The sequence below is a fragment of the Erithacus rubecula genome, assembly GCF_903797595.1.
Source record: "Erithacus rubecula genome assembly, contig: scaffold_182_arrow_ctg1, whole genome shotgun sequence".
In the NCBI taxonomy this organism is placed as follows: Eukaryota; Metazoa; Chordata; class Aves; order Passeriformes; family Muscicapidae; genus Erithacus; species Erithacus rubecula.
The window spans coordinates 61,474-86,363 of record NW_027636127.1 but is presented as its reverse complement, the minus strand read 5'-3'; the positions used below and the strand labels follow the sequence as shown (position 1 = coordinate 86,363).

Sequence of the window (24,890 nt, the reverse complement as noted above, 5' to 3'; positions counted from 1 at the left end):
TGATTAATTTGTGTCATGGTCCATTTCTGTGAAGGAGAAAGTAGGAGATAGCAATAAAGCACTGCAATGTTTTTCCTTGCCTTTTGAGGATTACTGAGCACAAAGAATGGAAGTTCAGTTTAAGGTAAAGTGCATAAGAAAAATATGTTCCTATTACCCTTTAGAGGCACACAATATGTGTTCTATTCTAGGCTAATTTTTAATTTCCCATAGAAATAGGGAGGAACATTTCAAGGAAAAACATGCTTACAAAGAAATAAAACAATCTTGTCATGATCTGGATTGCTCATCCATAGGACAAAAAGTGAGTGACTTAAACCTACAAGTCCAAATAACAGCATGAATAACTGCAGTGCTATGCTGTCAAATAGCAAATGAGGGCATCAAGAGACAAATGAACAGAACAGCCTTATTCTGATGTACCTGTACCTTTTGACAGGCAATGAGATAATAGGGATCACAAAATATTATGCAGCCCTCGGGAAGAGGTTTTACTAGATTTTCCTTAAGTATTCAATTACTGTAACTCGCTCTGACAGTTACTCTGGGGCTGAATCCTGAAAGGTCCCATATACCTGAGCATGCCAGCAGTAGTTATCTAGAATTGCAAAAGATTGGCAGCACTGCAATTCACAGGACTTGTGCTAGCCTTCCCCATGCATCTGACTGCAGTGCAAGCCATTTGTAGCTCATTCAGGTAATCATGAAAAACAAAGTAAATGGAAAATATTTGGTATTTGAAATTAGGGATAAACATTATACAGAGTTCATGCATGATTGAATTAGGAAGTGAGTTTTCTATGAGTAAATGACTACAGGTGATGTCAGGAAGAGGCTGTAGTTGTACATCGGTGGTGATCTCAACTGGATGCCAGTGCATGCAATCAACCATTTTGTCTTCTGTGTGTCTGAATTGCCTTTCCACTCAGAATGGCATTTTTGAAGGGACACTCAGTGCTCTGTCACCCTCTCAAATGTCAACAAGAACTCTTGTTTAGACTGCAGGGGCTCTGCAGGGCTCCTGGTGATGCAGAAACAAAGACTCTCTAACTAGTTAAAGTTAGAAAGTGGTATGCACACCCAGGAGAAATCTCCCACAGGGATGTGCTAAGTCCACAGGGCTCTTGCCTTCTTTTATCCACAAAAGTCTTACATATTCATATAATTACCCTATATGTCTATACATATGCATTACTTTACCCTCCTACCCCTGCTTCGTATTAAAATTAGCTCCAAGTCCTTTTACGCTTGCACAGTTCCTTCCTTCAAATGGGTCAGTGGGTGTTTGAAATGGGTCAGTGGTCTCCTAATTATGAAGTCAGGGAGTCTTCCTTGCCTTCAACTTTTCATCTTTGTCTTGTTGCTAGTTTCTCAGGCCCCTTGGCCATAGTTCAAGCTCCCAACCTGATTCTGGTGGGTTTCAGAGCCCAGATGCAGTTATGGTTCCTTCATTTCAACAATAACCCAACTGTCTGTCTTGACACAACAAAGCCAAGCTATTTATTGTCTTAGCTCTACTGACTCAGCCACTTTCTACATTGCTTCTACTATAATCATTATATGTATAGCTTCTATCCCTCAGCTAAGCTCTTAACACTTTGATTTTTGCTTCACTGGGTCTGCTGAGCACAGATAGTCCAAACTGAGTAGAACATACAGTTCGAATTAGAAGCATACCATTTGCTCAGGTAGCAGTACTAGCAGTTCTGAATGATTGATTTGGAATACATCAGCTGCTTGGCCTTAAGAAACTAGACATAGTAAAAAAAAAATAGGAATTCTGACAATTTTCAAGATGGCAATTCTGTGGAACTATTGCTATTGCTTGTTCTTCAATGCAAATATTCTTCTGCAGATTATTTGCAACCATGTTGTAAGAGCTCTTGTTGAACAGAACAGTCTAAAGTGAAGGTCTGCACATATACCACTCCCTGTCCCTAAAATTCTACCTCGGGAGGTTCATTTTCTTTGAATCCTTAGCCATATATCTTCCCTCATAGCATTCCAAGCCATGGAATTTTTCTTTTTTGAGAAATTGGTAATTTAAATCACACATAGTTCTAATTCATAGGAAGCTGTACTTCCATTTTTAAAAAGGAACAATTTCAATTAAATCATCAGCACTGTGCTTGAGTTTTCTGATAAAAATTGCAGGCAGCTGTTAGTAATTCCTCTTGTTGTCTTGATGAGCACTGACAGCGCCCAGGAGAAAGGCAAGCACTTTCCTCATGAGGCCCCATTCGTGTGGGGCAGTGTCGGAAAGAGCTCTGCTGTGGTTTCTGGCTCTTGGACATTGACAGAATGTTCTCCTGCATGTAGCAGGTAAGGAAGAATTCCATTGTTGGCTGAGAAGTTTATAAGCTGCAGAAATAAGGCAATTGCAGCATGGCTTCTGCCTTTTAGAACGTTTTCTGTGTGATCAGCTACTCAACATGTAACTCGCATGCACTTGAACTGCATCCAACTCCATGGACATTTGCACTTTCTCTCAAGCTCTATGCATCCTCTCAGTCTCACAGATCTCAACCCTCTTCAAAACGTCAAGCAGCTGCTTGCAAAGAAAAAGACCTACATGAAAAAGTCAGTGCTGGCTTTCATAGTCACTTTGCAATCTGTCAACTAGACAAAATACATGAGTGATTTGCACTTTCCTTCTCAACTACATATATAGCATCAACACATTTTCTCAAAGTGGCAGAGACCATGGTTACACCGAAGCATTTCCAGCTGCAGTTTTTCATGAGAGACATGTCAGGACAGAAGGAATTTTCTGTTCTACCCTCTTCTCCAATATCTGTATCTCAATCACTTTCACACACTTTCCATGTTGCTGAATCCAGGCAGCTGGAGATCACACAGATGGGAGTGCCAGGATAGAAGACTTACCCCCACTCTTAACAGCATTTAAATTGCACATATTAACCGTGGCTCTGTATCTTCTTTTCCAGATACACATGCTGTCCCTTTTTTCTCTCTCAAATCTTCTTTAAGAATGTCCAGCAGTGGCGCCTATAGATAAAGGGTATAGAAGTAAAAGCCAGTGCAAAGCTGCACCTTCCCCTTGCCCCACATAAGCCACACTAAACTCATGTGTGCACTCTGTCTAGCATTTTTCCCACTGCATATAGCATTAAGTGGTTTGGTTCTCAGAGCCTGAAGGTTAAGGCATTTATTTCCACAGAGGGCAGGAGGAGGAAGAGGTAGTAGCAAAAGTTGCTGTCTTTGAACTGCCTCTTTACAACTGTTGCTGTGAATTTGGCTGGCAGGCCAGAGGCAAGAACGCTTTTCTGGCAGCCAGTACGCTGCTCACAGCACCCTGGTGCTCTGTGGCTTTTTCTTTACCTTTTGAAATGTTTCGCTTTTATTCTCCTGGAAGCCAATTGTCATCTGTGTCCCTCACAGACTGTCCTGGCAGCCAAGCACTCCTAAGCATTGCTTCTGCCGAAACACTCCTGGGCTGTCCACTTTCCTTCTAAACACTACGTGCCACATCAGTCTGCCTTTCTTGTCTTCTGAATATAAAGTGAAAGCTTCTCAGATACATCTCACCAAGGCCTCAACCTTGAGCAGAGTTTCAGTCTGAAACTTCTATTTACAAAACATTCCAGGAGCAGTACTCGTTCTTTGACAACTTGCAAAATCCCACCAGATTGCTGGGCTCTTTGCACGGTTCTTCTCAACTTGAAGTACCACTGCACACATTTCTGCCTAGCAAGGACTAAAGCTCTGGAGAGACGTCTTGCACTGAAAAATGTGCCAGGAAAAAACATGCCCTTCTTATTCCTTTTTCAGATTGTGCAGTTTTGTTGACATTGTCTTGGATACAGAACAAGTAATCCATCAAGTGCTTCTCTCCTGGCACATTTTGATGAGTGAGAGCTACATGAAGAGATTGGATTCTGTGAAAGAGAAAAGGATATGGGTTTACTTAAAGCTGAGGGAAAATTGTGCACAAAACACGTAGTACAGTAGTTCTGTATTGTATACGCAATGAAAAGCAGCAAAGCTGAATACCATTGCTGCACTTCAGTATGGTCTGGATCACATAAGGTGAAGAATGAAGCCACAGTGTATGTTCAACACTTGTTTGAGCAGTGTATCGAATTGCAAATGTCCCACAACAGCTTGGTCACAATTGGAGTCAGCTGAGAATACTCTTGCTGCTTGAAAAAGTAACGCCCAGCTGTTGAACATCTCAAAATGTAGCAGTAGGTTTCTCCTTCCACCTTTACCATTCCAAGATTTTTCAGAACACAAGGCATTCTTAATGTATGTGTTCTCCAAATAGCTCTGAAACAGCGCATAAGCAAACCCCTCTCTGCACTTTCCTTCTCAGCGAGGTGTGCCATCTACATTTTCCACTCTCGCAGCTCAGTTACCAACTTTCGGCAGCTGCTTTATTAGCAAAAGGCTCTAGAAGCAAAAGCCAGTGAAGGGCTGAACTTCTTGCTTTCCCCATGTAAGTTACATCAAATTCACCCAACCACTGAGTCCTTCCCTTCTCCACTGCATCTATGATTATGTTCTTTGCATCTCGAAGCCTAAAGGCAAGCACAATTGTTTCCACAGAGCACTGGAATTCGAAGAGACAGCAGCACAAGTAGCTCTCGTAGAACAGCTTCCTTATGACTTTCAACTGTGCATTCACCTGGAAGGTCAGTGGTAGCCATGCGTTTCTTACACCCAGTATGCTGCACACAATCAGCCCAGTGCTCTGCGGCTTCCTTTGCCTTTTGTATCCTGTTGCGCTTTCACTCTCCCAGAGGCAAATCGGCATCTACTCATCACTAAAAACACTCTGCCGGCAGAGAAGAGCTCCTAGGTTTTGCTTCTGATAAAACACATCTAGGTCATGTACTTTCCTCCTAAGTACTACTAAAATCAAAATATTATGCTTCTCTTGTCATCCGAATCTAAACAGAAAGCTTCTCGTATACATCTTGCACAGAGAACTTTGCCGGTAGACCTGCACGCACAAGCTGGGTTCTTTGCTGCTTCATTCTTCACCTGATGTGATCCAGACAGAACTGAAGCCCAGCAATGGCATTCAGCTTTGATGCTTTTCAGAGCATATATTATACAAAACTGTTTTGTTTGGTGCACAATTTTCCCTCAGCTTTAGGTGCACTCATATCCTTTCCATTTTGCAGAATCCAAATTCTTCATGTAGCTCTAGCTCAGCGAAATGTGGCAGGAGAGTAGCACTTGCTGGATTAGTCATCTTATGTGTGAGGTATTTCACAAAACACCACAATCTGGACAACAAGGGGACACGCAGGACGTGTTTTTTCCTGGCACATTTTTCAGTGCGAGACATCTCTTCACAGCTTTAGTCCTTGCTAGGCAGAAATGTGCACAGTGGTATTTCAAGCTGAGAAGATCTGTGCAAAGAGTGCAGCGATCTGGTGGCACTTTGTAGGTTGTAAAAGAAAGAGACTGCCCCTTGAATGGGACTCAAATAGAAGTTTGTACAAGTTTTAGGAGCAAGTTCCAGGCAACCTTATTGTCCTGGTAAATTTCTCTGCTCGAGATGTAATTGAGATTTCCGTTTCGCTTCAGATGACAAGAGAAGCAGAATGATGTGATACGTATTTCTAACTAGGTTAAGTACATGGCCCGAGCGTCTTTCAGCAGAAGCAGTTCACTGAGAGCTTCACTGCCAGCACAGTGTTCTGTGTGTGAAGTGGAGGATGATTCACCTCTGGGACAAAGTAAGCACTGTAGGTTACAAATAGCAAAGAATGAGACCGCAAAGCATCACCTTGTGCAGAGCGCAGTGTACCCAGTTGCAAAAGTCCAGCAACAATTCATTCACAAGTGGAGTCAGCTGAGATTTCTCTATCTGATTGAAAAAATAAAGCCCTGTAACTGGACTTTGTTACCCAACTCGGACACTAGATCCTTTTTAAACTCTTAGTGCTACAGAGTCTGTGATCACTCATTCCATAGATTACCCATATGGATGAGCCAAAACAAGAGGTGTTCTTAAAGTACTCCTCATCCAAGCAGCCTTGAAACTGCACACAAAAGCGTGCATCTCTTTACCTTCCTTCTAAGATACTATTATCCACTCTCACAAATCCATTGCCTATTTTCAACAACACCTCTTATAGGAAAAAAAACAACTCTAAAAGTAAAAGAAAGTACAGGGCTGCACCCTTTACTTGCTGCACTAAAGTTTCATCCAACTCACCATCTGCATTTTATTCCCACCCTTCTCCTCTGCATCTATCAGTGTGTTGTCTGGATCTCCGTGCATAAATACTCCTGATTTTTTTCACAGAGGGAAGGAAGAAGTATAGGTAGCAGCACAAGTGGCTCTCATTGAACTGCCTCCTTAAGACTGCCACCGTGAATTCAGCTGACAGGCCTGGGGCAGCCACGTTTGTCTTTCATCCCGCATGCTTCATACAACATCCCGGTGCTCTGTGGCTTTGTTCTTCGCCTTTTGAAATGTGTTGTGCTTTCATTCTCCTGGAGGCAAATCGTTGTCTACTTCTAGCACAGAACACTGTGCCGGAAGTGTAGCCCTCCTAAGCATTGCTTCTGCCAAAACACTACTGGGCTGTGCAGTTTTCCTTCTAAACACTTCATACCACATAATTCTGCCTTTCTTGTCACCTGAATCTAAACGGAAAGTTGCTCAGCTACATCTCACGTAGAGAACTGTGCCCTGGCATCAAGGCTGCCAGAAGTTTGCCTCTTAAACTTCTATTTGCAAAACATTTCGGTGGCTGTCTTTTTATTTCATGACCTGAAAAGCATCACCAGATTGCCACGCTCTTTGCACGGATCTTTTCAGTTTAAAATACCACTGCGCAGATCACAGTCTACAATGGAATAATGTCCTGTAAAGATGTCTTGAACAGAAAAATGCACTTGGACAAAAACATGTCCTTCATGTCCCTTTGCCGCTGATCACATTGTGGACTGTGTAGAGTGCCTTGGCCATAGAACGACTAATCCAGCAAGTGCTTCTCTGATGTCACATTTGAATGGGCTAGAGTCATATGGACAGTTTGTACTCTGCGAAACAAAAAGGATATGAGTGTATCTAAAGCTAAAAACACTACCTGTGCCCTATACACAGCAGTTCTGTAAAACACACGTGCTGAAGAGTGACAAAGCTGTATGCCTTTGCAGGGCTTCAGTCCTGTCCTGACCACATGAGGTGAAGAATGACGTCGCAGAGCATCGGACTTGTTTGAGAAGCGTACCGATTTGCAAAAGTCCAGTAACTGCTGTATCACATTTGGTATCAGATGATCATGCTCTTACTGCTTGAAAATGCCCAGCTGTTGAATTTCATCTCAAAATGTTGAGAAAAACTCTTTTTTATACCATCATTTTTGCAGACTTTTGCTGAACAGAAGGTGTAATTAAAGAATTTGTTCCCCAAACAGCCTTGAAAGAGTACACAGCCACTGCCTCACTGTACTTTCCTTCTCAGAGAAATTTGCCATGTAAATACTTTACTCTCGCATCTCAGTTGCCAAGTTTTGGTAGCTGCTCTCATAGCAAAAGGCTCTAGAATTAATAGCACAGAGCTACACCATGCGCTATAAGCTATATAAAATTCCCCGATCCACCTTGTTCCTAATCTTCTCCATCTCTCATGGTGGTTTCTAGGTCTCGGAGCGTAAAGTAAGTACAATTGTTTTCACAGAACAAAGGAAGAGGAATAAGTAGCAGCATAAGTAGCTCTCATTGAACTGCTTCCTTTCAACTGCCACCATGAATTCAGGTGGCAGCCCAGTGGCAACAGTGCTTATCTTGCAGCCAGTACGCTGTGCAAACCAACTCGATACTCTGTAGCTTTGTTCTTCGCTTTTTGCAACCTGTTGCACTTTCAGTCTCCTGGACATGAATCGTAGTCTACTTCTACAATGTGCCAACAGGGAAGTTCTTAGAAGCATTTTTTTCTACCAAAACCCGCCTGGGTCATACACTTTCCTGTTAAGCACTACCTACTACATAATTTTCCTCTCTTGTCTTCTGAATCTAAATGGAATGCTTCCTAGATACATCTTTCACAGAGAACTGCCAAAAACAGCTGGGCTGAGGATTGCCCCTGAAAATTGTGAATCCTTGCAGAATTTACCTTAGCCGTCTTAAGCGAGTTTAAGGACAGCTTTTCCTGCCGACACCTGTTCTTTATCAAGACCTCTATAGGAACAATTGTGCTTTCGTCTAAGGCAGACAAACACAATTGCAGATGTGACCGAGAAGGGAAGGACAGACCGCACTGCCACTTTCATGGGGCTTACATGCAGCAAGCGGATAGGGCAGCCCTGCACTTGTTTTTACCTCTAGAACTTTTCTCTGTGTGAGCAGCTGCTGAAATTTGGCAATGCATCTGTGAGACTGATAAATGATATGGCACATTTGTCTGAGAAGCAATGTACAGAGTGGCAGTGTGTTCTGGCCAGTTTCAAGGCTGTTCAGAGAAGGGGGTACTTGAGGAACACTTTCTGTTTTAGGGCATGCTTTTGGGTGATCTTGGACTCTGTAACACCGAGAGTATAAAAAAGAGCTAATCTCCACGTATTGTGATGAAGTCCAAAGGCTGCGTTTTACTTTTGTAAAGAGCAAAGAGCTTTCTCTGCTTGACTGCGATTGTGAACAAGCTGTTGCTGGACTTTTGCTGTTTGATACACTGAGCGCACACAGCTGTTGCTCTGTGGCTTCATTCTTCACCTTATGTGATCCGGACAAAACTGAAGCCAAGGGATGGCATTCATCTTTGCTGCCTTTCCTCTTATATGCTGCATGCATCCACTGTGCTGCATATGGTTTTTCCTCAGCTCTAGGTAAAAGTACATTCTTTCATTTCACCGAATCCAAACTGTCCAGATGCCTCTCGCTCATCAAAATATGCCAGGAGAGAAGGACTTCCTGGATTAGTCATTCTATGTCCCAGACAATGTCAATACAACTACACATTCTGATCCGCAAGGAATGGACATGAACAACATGTTTTTGTCCTGGCACATTTTTCTGTTCGAGGCATTTCTTCTGAGCCTTAATCCTTGTGAGGCTGTAATTTTTCCAAAACTACTTCAAGCTGAAAAGAACCTTGCAAAAATTGTGGTAATCTGGTTGTGCTTTGCAGGTTTTAAAAGAAAGAGGACTGCCCCTTGAAACTGGTGCAAATTAAGTTCTGGAGGCAATCTCCAGGCAACCTTGATGCCTAGGTTCAGTTCTCTGCACGAGATTTAGCCGAGAAGCTTTCCATTTAGATTCAGATGACAAGAAAGGCAGAATGATGTGGTATGTAGTGTTTTGAAGGAAAGTGTACCTCCCAGGGGTGTTTATGCAGAAGCAATGCTTTGAAGCATTATTATTATGCCTCACTGCCGTCACAGTGTTTTGTGAGTGACAGAGATGACAGATCGCCTTTGGGAGAATGAAATGGCGATAGGATGCAAAATGTGTAATAAGAAGCTGTGGAGGACAGGGCTGGAGTGGCAGCGTTGTGGGTGCAACACGTGCGTTGCTGCGGCTAGACTGCTAGCCGAATTCACTGTGCCAGTTGTAAGGAGGCAGTTCAATAAGAGCTACTTGTGCTACTACCTATTCCTCTTCCAACCCTCTCTGGAAACAATTGCTGTTACATATACGCACTGAGACCCAAACAACACAATGGTAGATGAAATGGAGAACAAAGAGACAGAATGCATCACTGAGTTTGATGTGACTTGTGTGCAGCAAGGGGAAGATGCGGCTCTGTAATAGCTTTTACATCTATAGCCTTTTTCTATAGGCACAGCTGTTGGATGTTTGCAACGAAGACATGAGAGTGAAAAAAGGGACAGTAAATCTAGCTGGAAAAGAAGATACAATACCACAGTGCATGCTGTACAACCTAAATTCTGCTAAGAAAAAGGTGCACATTAAGAACATCTTCTGTTCTGGCACTTCCATCTGTGTGATCTCTAGCTGCCTGGAAGCAGCAACTCAGAAAGGGTGTGAAAGCTATTGAGATGGGGATATTGGGTCTCACAGGGAAAAGGGTAGGTTAGCAAATGCCTTCTCTCCTGACATATCTCTTATTTTAAACTGCAGCGGTAAACGGACTGCTAACACTTGGAGAAAATGTGTTGATGCCATATATATATAGTTGAGAAGGAAAATGCAAATCTCTAGTGTGTTCTGTCTAGTTGACAGACTGCAAAGGGACTATGAAAGCCAGCACTTTCTTTTTGATGTAGGACTTCTTTGCAAGCAGCTGCTCGACGTTTTGAAGGAGTTTGGGATCTGAAAGACTGAGAAAATAGGGTGAGACCTAGAGCTTGAGAGAAAGTCTGTATCTCCAGGGAGGTGAATGCGGTTTAGTGTGTGTGAGTTACATGTTGAGCAGCTGATCACGCAGAAAAGTTTCTAAAAGGCAGAAGCCATGCTGCAATTGCCTTGTTTTTGCAGCTTATAAACTGCTCAACCAACAATGGAACCATTCCTCTTCCATCCCTGCTACATGGAGAAGCCCATTGTTGTTACTGTATAGAGTTACAGACACAGTAACATGCACTCTCTTGCATGGTGCAAGAAAGAGAGCTTAGAGCAATTTACTGAAGAAAGCCATTGCTTTAAATAAGAGAGTTTGTGCAAAACAAAATAGAAAAGATTCATTGGTCAGAGAAGGAAACGTCTCTTGTCCCAGGCTTTCTCACGGATCCAACCAGTGTTTATCTTTTGTTACAATTCTTTCTCTTATGTTTACATTAGAGAAAGGTCTCTAGCTTGGGAAAAACCCTAACTGAGCCTGAGAAAGTTAGACTGGAAAAATCCTTAAGATTTTCCCTGGGCCTGTGTTGAATTTCACTGATTTGGTTTATATTTTGCACTGAAATGGTTTCTCCTGTGATTCCCCCATGGTCTGTTATATGGTTTAACCCTTCCCCCCTCCCCTTTTTCCCCCAGCAGGACCTGATTGGCTGTGATCTGGGGTTCCTCCACCCCTTGCCAAGACTTGAAAAATCCCCGCCACTCCTTGGTTCTCTCTCTTTTTCCCCTGGAAGCCTTCAGGAATAAATGCTTGGATTATCCCAGGAAAAGGAGCCTCCTTGGTCTTTTGCTTTGTCCATGGCCAAATTCCCTCCATCTCTGACCCAGAGCTAGCCAAAGGCAGGTCAGAGAGTGGGGGGAATCATGGCAGGCCTGTAACAGCCACAAGTCCCCTTTCTGAAATATATTAAAAAAAGAAGAAGTATTTGTGCTCCCCAGTGGAGCCCTTGCTATGTGTTGTAGGTGTGAGGGAGAGTAGCTACTTCTTTAAATTAATAGATGTGTGATGGCACTGACTCATCCAAACCCTAGATGTAGATATTCTGCTAACTGATTGTAGTGATGCTCTGTCTAGACTATGAAAAAGGTGTTGAGCTACAATCTGTAAACTGACATCTATTGACTTTCTTTACCTAGACATACCCTAAATGCCTATGATGTATTCTTCAACATTGCTGCTAAATATCAGACAAAAGGTGGGGATACTGATTGTTTTCAATCCTGGATCCTTGAAAAGAACACTGTATATAGGGACTCTGGGGGTTCTCTTTGCTGGCTGTAACAAACCCAGAGCCCAGGGAATGGTGACTTGTGGTGACAAGTGTCACATTGCCCTCCTGTACTTCCCCTCTTCTCCTTTCATTGCCTGTATATATTTCTGCCCTGGAACATCACCCATTTTTTCCCTCTTCTTTCAGTACCAGTTTGGTAGTGAAATGGGTATAATTCCCCTTGTTTCTCTGTCCATTTTGTTTCCCTTACTGCTCCCTCCCTCCACTTCTCCCTTGTTAAGAAATTGGTTGTCTTCCAAAATTAGATAGGAGAGTAAGCTCAGAGAACAGAAATCTAGAGCTGTTGTCTATCTCTATTGGCTGAAGTTCTAGAATGTGCAAGACCAAAAGAAGCTCTCAATTCTGTAAAAGCAGTTAAGCTTAAATATCATCCAATTTTTTTCTCTAATGAGAAAGGGGAGATATCACTGGCCAGAACAAATTTGGAGCCGAGAGGAGAAGGAGGGGAGAAGTTTACCATTTTTTCTGTTGACATAGCAAACACAAGGCCAATATTTAAAAACAAAACAAAAAAAGCTCATAATTTCTCATTGGTTTCATAATTTTAAATGTCTTCCCCTAAATGCTTACACATTACTGGTGTAAAAGATGGACGCTAGTTGTCACTGATCTTAGAGGATATACCTTGAACTACTTGTAGTTTCCTCTTATTTGCTCCTTTTATTTGTCTAGACACAAAATGGGGATGATATTAGAAAAGTTTTCTTATTGACTCCCCATGGGTGGAGGAAGAGATCTGCTGCTTGGTTTTGGACTTGTGCATGTTGTGACTTTACTTCATTCCAGCATCTTAAATGTGATGGCACTCTTCATGTCCCAGTTTGGCCAAGTCAGGTACAATATGCAGTGAAACTTGCGTTATGAGCCAACAGCTCCAAATGGCAAACTCCATCTAAGCAACCACATTGAACCACCCAGCAATATCCAGTGAATAATGCAACATTATGTCATCCTCATTCTTAAAAAGAGACACATGTACTAGATAACTCATTTTGCTGCTGCATGAGGTAGTCATTGAGAGTGGTGTCACAGTAGTATATTCCATTTAGAAACTGTGTAACAATTGCCAATTCTGTTCTGTGACCACAAAAAAAGTTCCTTAAATTTGTTGTGTATGCATAAAAGAAAGACTCATTAATTTATTATCCTTCTTTCTAGGACTGAATTTTCTTCCACTAATCCCAGTTGATTCACAGGTATGTTTCTGAACTGCTGTGGGGTTAATTTTCAAATTTGTTTTTTGTGACATACTGCTCAAATAACTATCACATTTATGCAGTCCACTTGCTTAGACCTAACCACAGACCAGGAAAATACATTTTGCCAACAAGAGGTGGTAATGAAAATGCATTAAGGGAGGATTCAGTTTAGCCTTACTATGATAAATCCAGGCATGGAAGCTCAGTCTTTATTTGTAGTCTGCCTTTCTAGGCAAAGCAGATACTAGCACAGCACTACCTTAAATACGCTCAGGGTGATGAGGCATTGGGATAGGTTGCCTAAAGTAGCTGTGGATGCCCTATCCCTGGAAGTGTTCAAGGCCAGGTTGGATGGGGATTTCAGCAACCTGGCCTAGCGGAAAGTGTCCCTGCCCACAGCAGGGGTTTGGAACTAGGTGGTCTTGAAGGTCCCTCCCAACCCAAACCATTCTAGGATTCTATGATCATGTACTTCATGCTCTTAGTTCATGCTGTCTATCTGTAGACCAGATTAAGCTCTGTAAATATACCTTACTGATTGTTATTTCTGTTCTTTTTTATATTAGTAGGAGATTAGGTTCTAAAGAAAATATCTTCATTAATTTGAAGGGCACGACTGAATACTTTTATAATAAAGTCTTCCATGCAACACTTCAGCTCCATTGGCTTTGGATTATATGGAAATTTTGTAGATCAAAAAGAACCAGGTGGTATTTTTCCTTCCCTAGGAATTTAAACTTTACACCATTAGGGAGAACAATTTTTACTGTAACTAGATACTTATGCAGACAGACTACAGCCTTGAAAAATGGGGGAATATCAGCTCCCTAACTAAGACTAGAGGATCTGAAGCAGACTCTCTTTTTCACCTCTGTCACTAGAATAAAACAGTAGTAGGTCTCTTAGAGTAGAGTTGACTTTCTGGTGTCTTAAAAATGAAGGATGAACTTCCTCCTTTTCTTTCCACTTATTGCATCTTGCAATACTCTGTGCCTACCCTTGAGATCTGAACTGTCAAAAGCGGGAATAACAGATGTTTGTTCATGTGGAAGACTGCAAGCAGGTATGCTGCTATGAACTGTCCATTTTGGACAGTTCAAACAACTCAGGCTGTTTCAAACATATGCCCAAGATTCTAATCCACAGGGTAAGAGAAAGTAAAGTGTGTCAAACAATGTGTGCGTGTGTGGGGGGTGTCTTATCTTCTTTGACATCTGGCAACCTTGTTCTGTTTCTAAATGCTTAGAATGTTCAGCTGTGAAATGGCTTGTCTTTGACTTCAGGAAATTTAAATCAACTTAAGAATTTTTCCTTATCAGACTTGATCAGGGCTCATTTATCACTACTAAAATGTTTAGATACCTGCTTATATTGTTGCAGGTGTATACTATGAAAATGTTGATTAGTAGAGCTGCTGCCATTTGTGGGGATGAAATTATTCTAACCTCCATTGAAAGAGCAGAAAGCATTTTGCTGCCTTTCATGATTGCAGGAGCCTGAAATAGGTATTTGGGCCTGGTACCTATGGGCAGTGAACATTCTCCAAATGTTCAAGGGTTTTTTGGGTGGGTTTTTTGTGGACATGATAGTGCTTCTTAATGCACTAATAAATCTTCAAGCTAACTATTTAATAAGAAAAACAAAAAGGGGAGGATGAGGGAGAAGGACTCATGGCTCATCTTTGCTTGATTACTTGCTGGTTTGCTGAACTCTGTTTTTTGCTATGCATGTGTGTTGCGGGTTGAGGGTTTTTCTGTTACTGTGTCAATTGAAAGAATTTTTCCCATTATCATGCCAATGGAGCTGGCTGGGCTACACCCAGGGTCCCTGATGGGTCCAGACAAAGGGGTGGGTGGGGACGGCCCCGGAGGGGCCTCTGAGGCTTCCGGGCCGGCACTCGCGTTTCCGGCGAGCTGGGAGCAGGACGCGCGGGATCGTTCAGCCACGCGGCCGAGCACAGCAGAGCCAGACCCTCTGCGATCACCTGCCCTGCATCTGCCCCGTTCCAGCCTCCTGCCTCTGCGGACACAGCTGATCCCTCGTGTCCCGTCTCTGAGGGTCTCTTCAGGCTTGAGACCTCCCCAGAGAGGGCATGGAGGTGGTAAAAAGTTTGGTTCTCTCGGAGGCGCCGACAAGAAAGCAGCTCGAGACGACCTTGAGTTGTTTTGGGGCTGTTTATTTGTCTTATTTTAAAAAAGTTTCTGGCAGCCCGGCACAGGTCTGCTCTGCAGGTCGACCATAGCAGAAAGGTCTCCTGAGAGGGCTGAGCCAAGGTCTTTATACCCTAAACTACGTATACAATATTTACAAATTTTCCCCAATGCCATGTAACCTCTTTGCAATGTCCAGTTTTTTCCCATCCAATCTGTGGTTCCCAGGGTGCACCTTCAACATGGATGACATGAAGAAGAAGGAGGAAGAAGTCCACCACACCTAGGGTCCTCCATCTTGGCCACATGGCCCTTAATATAAACAATCTAAAAAACTACTTATACTACATTTTAACAATCTAATTTACACTCTACTCATCATTCTTTTCTGTGTTTCTTCTCTCAGCGTGGGCAGATTTTCCCAAGGAGCCAAATCCAGCCCCTGCAGCTCTTGGGCAGCACTCGGGGGTCTCTGAGGGGTCTGCCAGGGGGGTTTTTGCACCCCCAAAGGAGCCAGGGAAAAACCCTGGACTCCCACACCCCAGGACACACATGGTGAGCGAGGAGCCGCCGCTGCAGCCCGTTCCCGCCCGGGACCGGCGTGGCCGCTGCCGCCCCACCCCCTCCCTCCTGCCTTAGTTCCCGTCTGCCATTGGCACATCCGGGCTGTGGACTAAGCACAGAAACAGCGTGCTTGCATCTAAAGGGACTGACACCAAGTTATCTATTTCGTTCTGTTAGCAATTTTAACTGTTATTGTTTTCTGTTTGCACCGTTAGATATAATAGTAAAAGAGCTGTTATTCCCACCCCCCTTATCTCTGCCTCAGAGTCTTTGATTCAAACAATTATAATACTTGGTGGGGGGGGGAATGGAACCAAAGTCTATTCCAAAAAGGGAAATTTCTGCCCTTACTGGCAGACACCTGTCCTTTCAAACCAGGACAGATTTTGGCGCCCAGACGTGGAGTAGAGGACACTGAGTTGAGAGTTAACACAGGAATAACAGCTCTCTTAACTGGCAATATGTTGTCTGGTTTAATCTGGTTTGTGTTCCATGTGGTCACAGCCATCTCCCTCCCATTTGTAAGCCCTTATTTGAATTTGGGCCCCCTCACCAAGGTTGCTGTGGCTATTGTCCGATCGGTTTGGTGGATTGATTATGTCAGGAATTCATGGATTTTTAATTTTTTCTGGAAAGCGGTTGCATGGATCCGGAGCTATCGTAATCTAACTGCGTGTTTCTGGGGCTATTTCAGTAATGGTACTTACTGTGAGGTAACGAGTCCAAGGGAAATTTTTTCCCAACCCATCACCCAGTTTTTTGAGGCTACCCCACTGGTTCTCAAGGATTTCAGATCTGTTTTAATTGCCACTGTTATTATACAGTGGCTGGTGTTGCTGATTGGCCTGTTTTACTTAGCATTCAGAAACAAGGGAATATTGGCTTGGATGACAACTCTGATACCTGCCCCAGGGACTAGGGATGATGCCCCACAGCCCACTGCAGAAATGAGCCATCCAGAGTGGGTGGGGGCTCTAGTGAAAGATATAAACCAAATGCTGAAAGAGCATAGCCAGATGATGAAGGAGCATTTTTCTCCAGCTGGTGAGAAACCCTCCCTCTGCCCTAAAGAGGGAGAGTCAGATGGTGCTGCAGTGGAACCCGTAGATGTCGTATCTGTTCAGGTTCCAGCTGGATCACAGGAGCAGCCACAGTCAGCAGCAGTTGCTCCTGTGGAAACTAGAAAATCTAAGATTAAAACGAGGCACTTAGATAATGGGGATCAGCAAGGAGGGTCCTCACAACCAGCAAGGGAGCCAGAGGTTGAGATTGTCACCGAGTCCCTCTCATACGATAGTCTCCATAACCTGCGTAAAGACATTGCTCGGCAAGGCCGTGAGCCTTTTACAACTTGGTTACTCCGGGTCTGGGACCTTACAGGAACAGGTGTACAACTGGATGGAACTGAGGCCAGGAATTTGGGATCCTTGGCCCAGGATTCAGGTGTGGACCAGATATTCGTAAGGGAGCAAGGCCTCCTTTCCCTCTGGGACCGGCTTTTAATGAGTGTGAGAGAGAAGTTTTTACACAGAGAGAGAATGCAGGAGCACCACCGTAGGATGCGCTGGAAGACCCTTGAGGAAGGGATCCAGCAGCTGAGAGAGACAGCAGTATTAGAGGTACTCTTTGGGAGGGATGGACAGCATGACAATGACCCTGACAAGGTCAAGTGCACAGGGCAGATGTTATGGAATCTGGCAACCTTGGGTCCATCTCAATATACCACCTACATAGCAATGATTAATGCTGATAACCACCCAGAGACAGTGTGTTCTGTTGCCAACAAACTCAGAAATTTCGAGAGCATGATGAATGGCCCAATGCAGGCTAATGTCTCTGCCGTGGCCAGGGACCTCCAACAGGTCGAAGATAGGATGAGGGATATGAGGGAGGAGATGATAGAGAGAATTGAGGAGGTGAGGAAGATCAGCGTAGCACCAGTACGAGTCACAGGCCCCCAAGTCAGAGCTTCACGTCCCCCAGCTAGGGAGAGAGGGTACACCTCACGAGCTGACCTGTGGTTTTTCCTGCGAGACCATGGGGAAGACATGGGAAAATGGGATGGGAAACCCACTTCTGTCCTGGCAGCACGGGTGCGTCAGCTCAGGGAGGGAAATGCTAACCGAGGGAGCCGCACTAAAATGAAGGTAGCCTCAACCTCCCACAAGCAAGGTGCAGGGTATTACAGCAAGGAGGATGTTCTGTCAGATCCCCTGGAAGGAACCTCCACTATGTATGCCCAGGAAAGAAATAATAACCAGGGCTAGAGGGGCCCTGCCTCTAGCCAGGGAGAGGCATGGGATGACAGGATCTATTAGATAGTGTGGGTGCGATGGCCTGGCATGTCAAAGCCACAGAAACATAAAGTGTTAGTTGATACTGGTTCACAATGCACCCTGATACCATCAGAACATGTAGGGAAGGTACCTGTTTCCATTGTTGGGGTGACGGGGGGATCACAGGAATTCACTTTCCTGGAAGCTGAGATTAGCCTGACAGGGAAGGGGTGGCAGAGACATCCAATTGTAACTGGCCCAGGGGCACCGTGCATTCTAGGCATAGACTTCCTCAGGAACGGCTACTACAAAGACCCAAAGGGGTTCAGGTGGGCTTTTGGAATAGCTACTGTAGAGACAGAGAGCATTAAGCAGTTGAACACCTTGCCTGGACTGTCAGAAAACCCCTCTGCAGTAGGACTCCTGAAAGTGACTGAGCAACAGGTGCCAATTGCCACCATGACCGTGCACCGCCGGCAGTACCGGACAAATCGAGATGCTGTGATCCCCATCCACAAAATGATCCGTGATCTAGAGAGCCAAGGGGTGGTCAGCAAGAGCCACTCACCCTTCAACAGTCCTATTTGGCCTGTGCAGAAATCTGATGGAGAATGGAGACTGACTGTGGACTATCGGGCATTGAATGAAGTGACTCCACCGCTGAGCGCTGCCGTGCCGGACATGCTGGAACTCCAGTACGAGCTGGAGTCCAAGGCAGCAAGGTGGTATGCCACCATTGACATTGCAAATGCATTCTTCTCCATTGCTTTGGCAGCAGAATGCAGGCCTCAATTTGCTTTCACCTGGAGGGGCGTGCAGTACACCTGGAACCGACTGCCCCAGGGGTGGAAGCACAGTCCCACCATTTGCCACGGACTGATCCAGGCTGCACTGGAGAAGGGTGAGGCTCCAGAACATTTGCAGTACATCGATGACATCATTGTGTGGGGGAACACAGCAATGGAGGTATTTGAGAAAGGAGAGAAGATCATCCAGATTTTGCTGGGAGCCGGTTTCGCCATTAAAAAGAGCAAAGTCAAAGGACCTGCCCGAGAGATCCAGTTCCTGGGAGTGAAGTGGCAGGATGGACGGCGCCAGATCCCCACTGAGGTCATCAATAAGATCACTGCAATGTCTCCACCAACAAGCAAGAAGGAGACACAAGCTTTTCTAGGTGCTCTCGGCTTTTGGAGAATGGACATACCTGAGTACAGCCAGATTGTGAGCCCTCTCTACCAGGTCACTCGCAAGAAGAATGATTTCCATTGGGGCCCTGAACAACAGCAAGCCTTTGCCCAGATCAAACAGGAAATCGCTCATGCAGTGGCCCTTGGCCCAGTCAGGACAGGACCAGAGGTAAAGAATGTGCTCTACTCTGCAGCTGGGAACCATGGTCTGTCCTGGAGCCTTTGGCAGAAGGTGCCTGGTGAGACCCGAGGCCGACCCCTGGGATTCTGGAGCAGAAGCTACAAAGGATCTGAAGCCAACTACACTCCCACAGAGAAGGAAATCTTGGCTGCCTATGAGGGAGTTCAAGCTGCCTCAGAGGTGATTGGCACAGAAGCACAGCTTCTCCTGGCACCCCGACTGCCAGTGCTGGGGTGGATGTTCAAAGGAAAGGTTCCCTCTACTCACCATGCCACCGACGCCACATGGAGCAAGTGAATTGCCCTCATCACGCAGCGCGCTCGTATTGGTAACCCAAATCACCCTGGGATTTTGGAGATAATTACAAACTGGCCAGAAGGTGAAGATTTTGGTCTCGCTGATGAAGAGGAGCAGAAGCAAGTGACCCGGGCTGAAGAAGCTCCACCGTACAACCAGCTGCCAGCAGATGAAACACGCTACGCCTTTTTCACCGACGGTTCCTGCCGCATTGTGGAGATTAACCAGAAGTGGAAAGCTGCCGTATGGAGCCCTACACGACAGGTTGCACAAGCTACCGAAGGAGAAGGTGGATCGAGTCAACTTGCGGAACTCAAAGCTGTTCAGCTGGCCTTGGACATTGCTGAGAGAGAGAAATGGCCAAAGCTCTACCTTTACACTGATTCGTGGATGGTAGCCAATGCTCTGTGGGGTTGGCTGGAAAGGTGGAAAAAGGCTGACTGGCAACGTAGAGGAAAACCAATCTGGGCTGCTGATGAGTGGAAAGACATTGCCACTCGGGTAGAGAAGCTCCCTGTGAAAGTCCGTCATGTGGATGCCCATGTTCCCAAGAGTCGGGCTAATGAAGAACACAGGCACAACAAGCAGGTAGATCAGGCCGCACAGATAGAGGTCTCAAAGATAGACTTAGATTGGGAACACAAGGGAGAACTGTTCCTGGCTCGATGGGCCCACGATGCCTCAGGCCATCAGGGCAGAGACGCCACCTATAAGTGGGCACGAGACCGAGGGGTGGATCTAACCATGGACAGCATCTCTCAGGTTATTCATGACTGTAACACGTGCGCTGCCATCAAACAGGCCAAGCGGGTGAAGCCCCTCTGGTATGGGGGGCGATGGTCCAAATATAAGTATGGAGAGGCCTGGCAGATTGACTATATCGCACTGCCTCAAACCCGCCAGGGCAAGCGCTACGTGCTGACCATGGTAGAAGCCACCACCGGATGGTTGGAGACCTACGCTGTGCCCCACGCCACTGCTCGGAACACCCTCCTGGGCCTGGAAAAACAAGTCCTCTGGAGACATGGTACCCCTGAAAGAATTGAGTCAGACAGTGGGACTCATTTCAAAAATAGCCTTATAAACACCTGGGCTAAAGAACATGGCATCGAGTGGGTGTACCTTATCCCCTACCATGCACCAGCGGCTGGGAAAGTTTAACGGTGCAATGGTCTGCTTAAAACCACCTTAAAGGCACTTGGTGGGGGGACTTTCAAGAACTGGGAGATCAATCTACCAAAGGCCACATGGTTAGTGAATACCCAAGGTTCCACTAACCGAGCAGGCCCTGCCCAGTCAGAGCCTTTGGGAGCAGCAGATGGAGATAAGGTTCCAGTGGTACACCTGAGAGACATGTTAGGGAAAACTGTCTGGGTGAACTCTGCTTCCAGCAAAGACAATCCTGTTCGTGGGGTGGTTTTCGCTCAAGGACCAGGTTGCACTTGGTGGGTGATGCAAAAGGATGGAGAGACCCGATGCATACCCCAAGGGGACCTTATTCTAGGGTGAACTATATATGATACTGTGCCTGTAACTACATGTATGTATATAATTTAACGGTTTCAATATGATGTAGCATGATGGCATGGAAAAATTCGGGGTGGATAATGTTGGGGGTTGAGTGTTTTTCTGTTACTGTGTCAATTGAAAGAATTTTTCCCATTATCATGCCAATGGAGCTGGCCGGGCTACACCCAGGGTCCCTGATGGGTCCAGACAAAGGGGTGGGTGGGGACAGCCCCGGAAGGGCCTCTGAGGCTTCCGGGCAGGCACTCGCGTTTCCGGCGAGCTGGGAGCAGGACGTGTGGGATCGTTCAGCCACGCGGCCGAGCACAGCAGAGCCAGACCCTCTGCGATCACCTGCCCTGCATCTGCCCCGTTCCAGCCTCCTGCCTCTGCGGACACAGCTGATCCCCCGGACACACACGGTGAGCGAGGAGCCGCCGCTGCAGCCTGTTCCCGCCCGGGACCGGCGTGGCCGCTGCCGCCCCACCCCCTCCCTTTTGCCTTAGTTCCCGTCTGCCATTGGCACATCCGGGCTGTGGACTAAGCACAGAAACAGCATGCTTGCATCTAAAGGGACTGACACCAAGTTATCTATTTCGTTCTGTTAGCAATTTTAACTGTTATTGTTTTCTGTTTGTACAGTTAGATATATTAGTAAAAGAGCTGTTATTCCCACCCCCCTTATCTCTGCCTCAGAGTCTGATTCAAACAATTATAATACTTGGTGGGGGGGGGAATGGAACCAAAGTCTATTCCAAAAAGGGAAATTTCTGCCCTTACTGGCAGACACCTGTCCTTTCAAACCAGGACAATGTGTTAACAAGGTTTTGATAGTAAAATGTTTTGTGCTTGTCACTCTTCAGAGCATACATTTCCCTTGTGCAGTTAATATCGTCATTCTTCATTGCTTCAAGCAGTACTGTCCTCCTATGTTTTTGGATAGTCTCACCTCAACCTTAACAAGCAGCATGCCTGGCAGCATCATCACATCAACCAGCCACCACAAGAGCAGCACACGTTAGCTCGTCCAGCAGGAGCAAGACAGGAGTGATAACCAGAAGCAAAGGCAGTGCTCCTGACATTATCTCACTGGACTGAAACAAGGGGCAGCACAGGACTCCCAGAGAAATTGCACAGAGCCGCTGCTTGTATCTCTGGAAACTTATCATCTCGGAAGTTATTCTGATATTTATTGAAAGAATTTGCCTTCTGGAAAATGGAGTAAATTCATCAACACTAAACAGAAGCGATAGATTTTTTTTTTTCTTGCTTGTTAAACAACTGGCATAGGTAAGGCCCCTTCATAACATGCATTTGTGCTTTTGGTTTGTTCTGGGAAATCTTTGTTGCTGGGTGGATACCACAAATGTTTTTTAATTCTGTTGCAAAACACAGCAATACTGTAAAAAACCCAAAAAACTTTTTAATAAAAAGGATGCTTGACCACTCTATAATAACAACCTGGACAAAGGTGCAGAAGTGTATGCGCTGGTGAATTTTTAATATTTTCATGGGGGCCTGTAATAAACTTCATTTAAGACCATGAAGATTTGAAATAGACGTGACTTGTGTTGTGTCTCTTATTCCCCATCTCCTCCTTACCTGGGGACATAGGGGAAGCCAAAGTAAATGGGATTGTTTGGTTTGTTTTTTCCCTAATTTCATGTTTTTTTCACAAACGCAACAAAATCCTAAGATGTGATGACTTCTTAATGTTCTTTCGGCTGGGACAGACTATCTATGCAAACCTTGCGTTACACAGTCCCTGTGCTGTCGTGTCAGAATTAGGACACATCCCCACTACCAAAAGCTCCAAATTATGCACAGTTGAATGTAGTTTAATTTCTGGTTGGAGAAATTTAAGAGGTGATAGGAAAAAAATGCCTTTAAACTCAAATTTAGATTATTAAATCCTCTTTGAATTGCCAGATGATCAAGCGAAGTGTGTGCTTTCTATGGCAGCTGTAAGAAAAAAAAATGAAATTGCTTTCTCATGTGCAGGATTACTTAGGAGGATTTCCCACTTCTGGTCTCTGTCACTTCCGTAACTGCTGTATTTTGTGTGGGAATACTGCACTCTGACTTGCTGTAGAGGAAGCTTGACTTTTTAGAAGATAGAAGTTGTAACTGCACAGTGTTTCCACAGTATTTCGGTGGGTAATCACAGCAATACTCTATATGGAAGGGGTTAAAGATCAGGAAAATAAAGTCATTTTCAGAGAGCTGGAATAATGGTATTGTCTATGTATGCTGACAGAGCAGCTTTTCCAAGTATAATGGTTCTGTTGAGTAACTATATTTAAGATTATTCCCTGATAACCAGCTTTCACTTTTTCCTAATTTTGTGTTCTTATTTCATTAGTCAGATCTCTGTTGCTTTTTGCCTTCTGTTACTATTACAGTATGTGAACAAAGTACATAGATGAAAAATATTGAAGCAGGATGTTTTGTAACTTTTGTCTGCCCTGTACTCCCACCTTTAATGGTGTATTACTATTCCTCATTGCCTTTTTTTGTATGATCTTTCACAGCAGTCTTCAATTCACATTGATCATAGTATTGCATCCAATTTTTCTTCTCCTTTCCTTAGCTGTTGGATCTTTTTTGTACCTGTTAAGGATCAGTTTTTAGCATGATTTATTTCCAATAAAGCCATGCTACCCATGGAGCTTTTTCCTAGTGCTCGCAGAGGATCAGTGCTTTTTGCATTACAGTTGCATGGTGACTTGACCTGTAAATAGAGTGTGAAGAGAGGTTCCTGAATAATTCTGAATAATGCATTTAAAACCAGTATCTGTTGCTGAAGGTGCTATTTTTACTCTATGTCAAACTCAAGTGTGACTCAGCTAACTGTTGAACTGGTTGAGGTGATGTAAACATCTCACATGTACATCATAAAAGTAAAGGTGAGTGCCATTTTTTAGGATGCACTCTAAACCACTTATGGTATTATGAAATATGGCTGGTATTTTGTTAAATATTGTGCCCTGTTTAGTAGTTATTCATCAGGGCTAAGGTGCAGTTGTCTTCCACAGCTGTTGTGGACAGGAGTTTTATGACTGCATTTAGCTTTAAAGCTTCTAGACCCATGACAACGTTTGAGCCTTGCCCAATAGAGAGATAAATTGTTATAGGATGGGGTGTGAGGCAATTTTAGGTAAACGATGCAGTTTTCCTGCAATGCTGATGTATGTATACACAGTAGGTAATTATTAGGTTTGTGTAGCCTCCGAATCCTTTAATTCACCTGTGTTTGTGGATGATGTGTATCAAGGGATTAGAGTGCTGCACTGTAGTCATATCACCCATTCAATATGCTTTCTTCCACAAGAAAATAAAGAATTTACTTAAAGCAGGGGTGGGTGGAAGGGATTTGAATTTGCAACCACTCTAGCTCCGCTCTAAGCAAACCTGTCCATTGTAGCTAGATGAGTTTCTGATCTATTTTTCTTTGAATGAGTTCTAAAATGCATCAGACTGTCTATCCAATAACCTGTAACATGAGAAAAAATTTGAAGAAAAAGTTAGATGACTTCATACCTCTCTGTTTCCACTATGGAAGTATCTGGTTACTGCTTTGAGTGGACTACATCAGATACCTTCAAACTGACTGCAGAAGGAAAGTAAAACTGAGATTAATTCAAGTCCCTCTATGGCACAGATAACCAGCGTGCAATAAAAGCCATGATGTAAGAGCTGGCCCTTTTTTTCCCACCCATCCATTTTCTATGTCTTTTTATGCATTTTCTGGAAGTGAGCTAGCTGCTAGAATACTGGTGGCAGAAAGGTTATACCTTCCTGAAGGCCATTAGCCTGAGCTGGCTTCTGATTTTCATGCTTCCAGGTCAGATAAAGCTGTCTGAAACAATAGTGAGCCATATGGGCAGAACTTTGCTGCCCAATGACATCACACCATCACCCAGAGGTTCTGCACCTTTCCAGCAGCAATAATTC

The 24,890-nt window shown here is 44.5% G+C and overlaps 1 long non-coding RNA gene across 1 annotated transcript; it reads left to right on the top strand.

Moving 5' to 3' along the window:
* Positions 1–11,289: 11,289 nt before the first annotated feature.
* On the top strand, positions 11,290–23,604 carry LOC306815675. Its single transcript, XR_013777437.1, has 2 exons — positions 11,290–14,515; positions 21,761–23,604. It is a non-coding gene; the product is annotated as an uncharacterized lncRNA (long non-coding RNA).
* The last annotated feature ends 1,286 nt before the right edge of the window (positions 23,605–24,890 follow it).